At 41.0% G+C, this 7,765-nt stretch overlaps 1 protein-coding gene across 2 annotated transcripts in view; it reads right to left on the reverse strand.

Moving 5' to 3' along the window:
• Positions 1-7,095, reverse strand: part of card11 (caspase recruitment domain family, member 11) — a 32,792-nt gene extending 25,697 nt beyond the window's left edge. The window contains exon 1 of one of the 2 annotated variants that reach the window (XM_048990948.1): positions 6,924-7,095. The gene's annotated coding sequence lies outside the window, so the exon portion shown is untranslated. Of the gene's footprint in view, positions 1-1,859; positions 3,199-6,923 lie in introns of those variants that run through there. The other variant, XM_048990949.1, reaches the window with a different exon arrangement.
• Between the last annotated feature and the right edge of the window lie 670 nt (positions 7,096-7,765).

Genomic DNA, 7,765 nt, shown 5'->3' on the forward strand with positions numbered 1-7,765 from the left:
AGAACACCATCTTGTGGCCTATAGTTTGGGAATCACTGACTTGTACAAGGTTTCTGGGAAGTTTGCAAAAAGATTCATGAAATAAGTTTACTGTAGATGGCAGACAGTTGTGTTTACGAGACAGTGGCTGGCGTCTTCGTTTTCGCCCTCGGCTACCCTCTGCCTTTGCAGTTACAATTTTGCTGCCCTCTATCATGCAGTTTCAATTTGCGGGTGATTTGGAGTCTATAATAGGCAAGGTTTTCAGGTATACATTTGGTATACATTTTCATCCATATGTTTTTGTGAAGTTTTAATAAGATCCTTCAAAGACCAAACAGACCAATACTAATAACAGAAAAAGTTATCCTGTGCACAAGGTCAAGCCTCATATTTCATTTAATTTTCTCTTTGCTCTTACTAGGACAGTTGCTTCAGCTTTGTTGTGATCTGTCTCAAAGTTTAATCAGTTCTAGTTTGTCACATATACAATGCCTCCGCAAAGTTTGAAAAAGACCCATAAACCATGTTTTTGAGTTTCCATCTTTCATCGAAGTATCTGCAGTGGTAGTGGAATAGTCCCAAAACCATATGTATTCCAAAACCAGGGATTACCATACGCATTGTCAAATTATAGCATATCAAATAGTTACATATACATAGTCCACATGTGATTCTGCCTTTACAGGCAGCAATCAATACATCTTCCATAACTGCTTATCAAGTACAGGGTCCACATGGTCCTAGATGTTATCCTTGGAAGCCAAGTGAACAAAGCAGGATATGCCCTAAAGTGGATTTCAGTCCATTATTGGGCAGGTAGAAAGCTGCATTAAATATTGGAACATACCTATGATTTAAGCCTGGTACTGTTTTGTCTTCTCAGGAAATAAGCCAGAAAGCTTTGCATGATGTGAAGTTTGCCGTGAGACAGAATTCAAAATATATATTGCAAAAGAATCGTAGCTTGTGGCAACATGATTAAATATACTGAATCATGCCAGAAGTTCACACTACAGATATCTGACAGCACACTGAATGTTACTGCGACAGACCCTGACGGTTCATAAACTTATACATCATTCACACATTGTGTAAAGGAAGGAACCACCAAAAATGGCACAATATGCTCTCAGAATGACACAGTCACCGTGGAAGCTGATAAACTGCACACCTAGGCAATGATGAAACATTTTGTAATAAATTTACAGGGTGTTACTGTGGAAGAATATAGCTTGGCAGAGTCCAAGATTAACTAGCACCTTGTTTAGCTTTTTGAAAGGACAGTGTAAAAACACACTGTGGTTAACTGTCAGGGGAGTGGGTAACATCCTGCATCCAGCGAAAATCTAACAGCACTATGGGTTACAGAAAGGATCTCTCCAGCTCACGGGCTGTTCCATAGTTACCTCTAACCAAAAGCCCACGTTGTGACGGAGTTGTAGCGAGTGAGTAAGCGAGTGAGTAAGTGAGCATCCACAGCCTCTCACTCCACCAGCTGCCACTCATTGCCTCCCCTCTTCATTTGGAATAAATGACTCACAACACCTGAACTCTTCACTTCCTCATTTCTCAAGCAGATGTCACGTTTGGACTTTCGCGTCACGCCCAGTAACCCCGCGGCCGAGAGAGTCACGTGACACGCAGTCGACGGGATTTGATGGGAAAACCGCCGGAATACGCGCGACGCTGCTCCAAGGCCCCCGCTTAACGTTTCCGCCCTGCAGAGAACGGAAAGGACCAAATCAAACCCCCATTGCTGCTCTCAGTGTTACCCTTCCTTTACACAGTCATTGTTTATGAGTAACAAAAAATGTTTGGATATTTGAGAAACTACTTCAAATTGATAAATTGGAGCCCCCTTCGCTCCACCTTCTTACCCCCTTGATCCTTGGCCTTTTTGCCAGCCACCATCCACCCAGAACACCAGACCTGAATGTGAGTGTCTGGTGAAGCGAGGCATGGCGGAAACCGGAAGTTACCACTGTACACCCTCGTCAACTCCAGTCTGATTATAGAACAACCACAAACCAAGCGAACATCCTCTGACCAATCAGCTACGGGTACACGCCTGCTATTTGTGCGTACAGAGGAACAGGAGAGCCGTGTGTGTTTTTTTCTTACCATAAGCAACGAGGTGTCTGGCATGTACAGGACTGTCATCATTACAAGACTCTGCAGGCAAATCTGAATTAACAGGTTATGTGAGAATTAGTGCAAGTGTGACCTGCCAGTCGCATTGCACATTTGGTCTATGTAAAGAGTTTATCAGAAAAATTACTGCGCTATTGCCCACCTACCATGTCAACTCGTAGCTTCACGACTGAAGTTAACAGCAGTTAGCATTTCGCCACCGCGGATTTGTTAGCGAAGGGAACAATGGAATTTTACAAAGGCAACAAGTATATTTTTTTTATCCAAAGTGATTCACATCGTTTTACACCTATCTTGTATAAATGCCTGTTTCTTAAAATTGAAAAAGGTCAGCTTCTCCGTTTCACTCAAGATCTTAGTCTCTATAAACGTTCCCAAACCACGACTACCAGGAACTAAAACTGATTTATTTTTAATAGATACATCAAACTCCTACCAAGCTGTTTCCCTACTATGGTTTTAAAAACAAACATCCATACATTCTCTGTTCTGTCTCAGGCATGGGTTTGCCACAATGCCCAGACACTTCCAGGGCATCGGGAATACTGTGCCAATACACCCCTAGCCAAGCCTGCGGCTTTCCCACACGCGGCACGGTTGCCAGGCAACCTGTCTCCGAGCCGCACGTGCCCAGCAGATCTGCGACAGCCAAGACCGGCAACGTTGGCTACTAAGCCTGAGGTATCTTCTCAGAAATTTTTCGAACTCACACCAACATTCGTCACCCACCTGGGAGGCCCATCGTTCTGAAGGTTTCCAGAACGTCCCTTCGGTCAGCCAGTACATCTTCACCAGACTTTTGTGTTTGGAAACAGTTATACTAAGACTCTTGCCAGGGAGTAATACATCCCTGGCAGGTAAACAAACAGCCCAGGAATGTATTACTACATGAATAGATGCAAAGTTTTGCTTTCAAACTCCATATTTACATAAGTCTCACTGCCATTAAATAACCTTCTCAGCATGTCCTTCAGACTCATGCTGGGCATTAGTTACAATGCTATTTTACAAGAAACCGTTGAAACTATTTGGTTATAAATCAACACTTATATTTCAAGAAACTTCTCCATCCCACAGTGACAACATGTAAATACATCTAAATCTATAAAGCTACCCCAGTGGAACCCCCCTGCACACACACACACACACACACACACACACACACTCACACACACGACTGAAGAATCTTTGGTAACACTTTACTTGAAGGTGTACAAATCATGAACAATGCAACTAACTGCAATGTAAATGCATGAAATACATGAATTATTGTGACTGATTAATGATTAACAAACACGTAATCAGTAGACAATTAACACTTAGGTTTTGGTTAATTAATACTTTAAGTAAGAGTGTACTACTACATTATTTGTGCCCCCTCAAGTACAGTGTTACCAAATCTTTTGTTCAGCTATTGAACAAGGGTATGACCAAGATGTACTTTAGAAACCTGTCAATTGACCCCACATATGAGAAAACCAATTTGCTAGAGCAGACCAAGCACAAAGACAAAACCAGTGGCAAAACAGACCGGTCCTTACCAATAGCTAGATGTTGAACTACTCAGAAAGTTCCCCGCTACTGTGATGTATTCTGACAGCCATCACGGTATCAGCTATTTGCATACCTTCATCACACAGTTCTGGATGCTGAGAATGGTTTCACGGCAAGACACTCCTTTGAAACCCAAGTCTATAGCCGAGGCCCGAGCAAACGGAATGCGTGAATCAAACTCTTCAGAAAGATGAGAGCTTGTGGCTGTTTTGGAAGTGATACCTTCACAAACGGTAAAATATGAGTACCTCCATTAGGTTATAACTAGACCCAAGATGGTAATTGCGCTCTGTGACAGGAAAAGGAAATACTAACGCATTTCATGTTTCATCTTTAGTGGAGGAATACATGAGTAGGGAGGTGAAACGTGCCCTAGAATGATTTTAAGTGACGTCTACTACAAAATAGCAAAAAAGCACATCATTTCACGACCAGCTGTCATTAGAGATTAGCCTGTTATGTACGTGAAGCCTCCATGTAGATATCTACCTGCCAGCCTCTGCTCTCCCAACAAGCCTGCCAGTTAATTAACTGCGAATCCCTTTCATGGTTGGCAAAAGCATGAAACATGTGGCAGCCATGAAGGAAGAATCCCAGCGACCTGCCTCATAAAAAATATATTAAAATCTTTGCTCCATTTTATTAAAAATGCCTCTCAGTCTTTATCATCTTAAGGAAATCAAAGGTGTTAACAGCAAAGAATGCTTGGCCCGGTAACTCTATATGCCAGGCACAGTTTTCCACACACACACTATAAGTCAAAAGTTGTTGCACACATTGAGATTTTCAAAATGTGCATGTTAATCAAGTGACATTTACCAAAAAAAAACACTCAATATTCTTTGCTAACAAACAAATTTACAGTATGATCACCACTCCGGTACCTTTATTAGCAAGAAAACGTCATATCTTTGATTAATCAAAGCAGCCTCCTCTAGCAGTTATAACAGCAGGGAGACTTTGAGGCATTCTCTCCACATGGGACATTAAATACTGCTCTGTTTCATGGAATGAAACAGTTAACTAGTGCATTTAAAGTTAAAGGACAGCCTAGATCACGATCACCACGCAACCAGTTAATAGGATGTCAGACATGCACCGTTACATATACCTTCCATTTTATAAAGGAAACTTTTTTTTTTATATGACATATTTTCATTTATAGTTCTTCACTCAACATTCCAATGTTGAACAGTAGTAAAAAAATCTGCAGTTCAGGAAATAAGTGGAATAGTGACCTTGAGCATCCTACAGGGAAGAAGAAAGGAGCAACTTGACTTTTGTTGCGGCTCTACATATTTCAGGAGCCACTCTCGACAAAGTCATCGCTTATTGGTAAAATGACCATGCAGCTGCTGTGGATAGATGTGCATAGATCTGTAGTGGGAGGGATCACTTCCCATTTCAACCTCTGGTTTGAAGCGTCATGCCCAAATACCACCACTGATGAACATTTCAAGTCCTTCAGAAGACCATCCTCTAAGGATAGGTGTGGAGATTACTGGTATCTAAACTGTTTCATCAGCAGTTTATGAACCGTCAGGGTCTGTTGCAGGAACATTCAACGTGTTGTCAGATATCTGTAGTGTAAACATCTGGCATGGCTCAGTATATTTCACCATGTCACTACAAGCCACAATCCCTTTGCAACATAAATACTGTTGCTGTCATAAGAAGTTTATAACCTAACAGGCTGTCAGTAAGACATGCTACTTGGTCATTTTCATATTTGCTGGCATTAATGCTATTGTTCTTCTTAAAAAAGCGTAATCTGTGGATTTAAGTCTAGCTCAGGAGAGATTTTGGAGGATCCAAGGCTCTGTAAGAATAGATTCGGTGTTCCTGCTTATACAGGAACAATGGTCCTGAGCAGGAGAAGAATACAAAGTGTTTGCAGCATTGAAGAGGCATAAAGGATCGGCGATTTCCTGCAGTGCTCTTCTGTCAGCATGTAATATGATATGGGAAGATGCAATATGATGAATAAAGCAAAATAACTTCAATCTAATGCTTTAGACAGGAAGGAATACAGTGTCTTTTGGATAATTAATTCGTTACTAAGTCTCCAGACCATAATTACTAATTTCAGGAACTCGTACATTGATAAATATACTGAAACCTGCTGAAAACAAGTGCATTTACTTTCGTAAGTATTTATGCTGTGTATTTGTGTAGCTCGTGCAGGGTTCTCTATCGTTAGATAATACAAATATCCGGCAGACCCAAACTGATTTATGCTTGTTAACTTCACATATACACGCCGAACGAGTGGACTTCTGGTCAACTCTCCAGTACAGCTGGTCACTTTTTTTTTTCTTAAAGTTGCATGCCAGCTTTGGAGAAGGTTAAAGCATGTCCACCTTTACCATATTCTGCCCGTATTTCTTCTGTCTTATGTGTTCAAAGTATCTACGCTCAATAAATTATACAACTGTAACAAGAATTTACTACGCCAATCTGACCGCGCAAGAAAGAAAAATCAGTGACATACATTATAATTTACATTGGTAAAAACTTGTATTTATAGTGCTGTTTGGTTTACGTTGGAAATTCATAATACGTGTAAGAGTTATTATTATTCTTTCAGCTCAGAAATCATGAAATATCTCGTCGTTCTAAGAAAATTGTATACAATCCACTGTATTATGTTCGGGTATTCCTTACGTCGATTAAGAAATTTTGCTGTAAAGGAAAAGTTTTTTTACAAATACGGACAGAGATCTAAAAGCAAATACATGCATGGGCATTTCACTTCACATGCAGATACGTGCACAATGAAACATAAGCTAAGATCAGTCCCACCGCTGTCGAGCACTAACTTGAAGCAGAACTAACCAGCTGATACCCCGACTCGATTTTGTTGTCTTTCACATTATCTGATGGCAATTCCAGTGGAAAACCCTATATTAGCAGCTGATTTGTTCTGAAACAAAGTAAAAACCGACAAAAAGAATAATGACTGAACAACTAACGGAGCATGAAATTGCCAACTTAATTGTATCACGGGAGAGCCAGGAGAGATCTTGATAGGAATATTGTTCGTATGAGTAACAATAACACACGTAAGTAAACCATGTCATTATCAAGAAGTTGTGGACCCGATACACTTTTAAGAAACTTAAGTAAAATCGGAAGTGTGTTACCGTGTATGAGTGTGTAACCCTAACGCAGCCACTTCTAACTGCGTGAAAGCAGAATACAGGTCGTTGTATTAAGACAATTTTCGAATCTTTTACCTGTTATGGAGAGTTTTCTTTTCAAGATTCAGGGCCAGTAACTGTTCATTGTTCTGACGAAGAAAACAAGAAAATCTGCAACAAAAGAAAAAACGCGATCACAGCGACAACGTCAGCTAGATGACACGTGTGACACTTGCCGTTCTGACTGCGCTGTTCCGCCCTGCAGACGGTCAGGAAGACCTCAAAGTGCAATGCACTATGCAAGCCTGCTCTAAAAGATACCTCAGACACAAGGCAACCAAGGAAAGAATCAAATGCATATCATTGATGTGACCATAATAGTACAGATAGGAAATGCAAATGATACAATGTCAGTTCTACCAACACCGCCCAGGTACATTTTGTGGTAGAGGTTGTGCGTCCAGATTTGTGAAGCCGTTTATGTTAATTCTATTAATGACTGTTAAAAACGTGATTTTAACTGAAAGAGCCCCGTACAGGGCCGCCCAGTCCTATCTATAACCGACATAGGGCGCCGACTTGCCAGCCTATTTCAGTTTGCCTCGGACGGGGGGCGCCTGGCCGTCACGTATCGTATATATATTTTCATGCCTGTATTTAAATAGAGGTCGGACCTTAGCACTGAAACTATGATATTTCATGAACTCTTCATCTGCAGTGTCTGGAACACAATGTACGGCTCATTTCCATAATATCTTTAATTTCCGCAGTGGCACTGCGGAGCGCACTGGCTTAATTAGATATTTTACACACATAATCGATTCACGTGTAGATTAAACGCTGAAAAGCATGTAATCTCTACCGCTGCCACTTTGAGAAGTTCAGACGTTGTGTTTTGCAAGTAAAGCAAATGATTTTTGCGCAATGGAATGGCAATA

The sequence above is a fragment of the Brienomyrus brachyistius genome, chromosome 22, assembly GCF_023856365.1.
Source record: "Brienomyrus brachyistius isolate T26 chromosome 22, BBRACH_0.4, whole genome shotgun sequence".
NCBI classification, from domain to species: Eukaryota; Metazoa; Chordata; class Actinopteri; order Osteoglossiformes; family Mormyridae; genus Brienomyrus; species Brienomyrus brachyistius.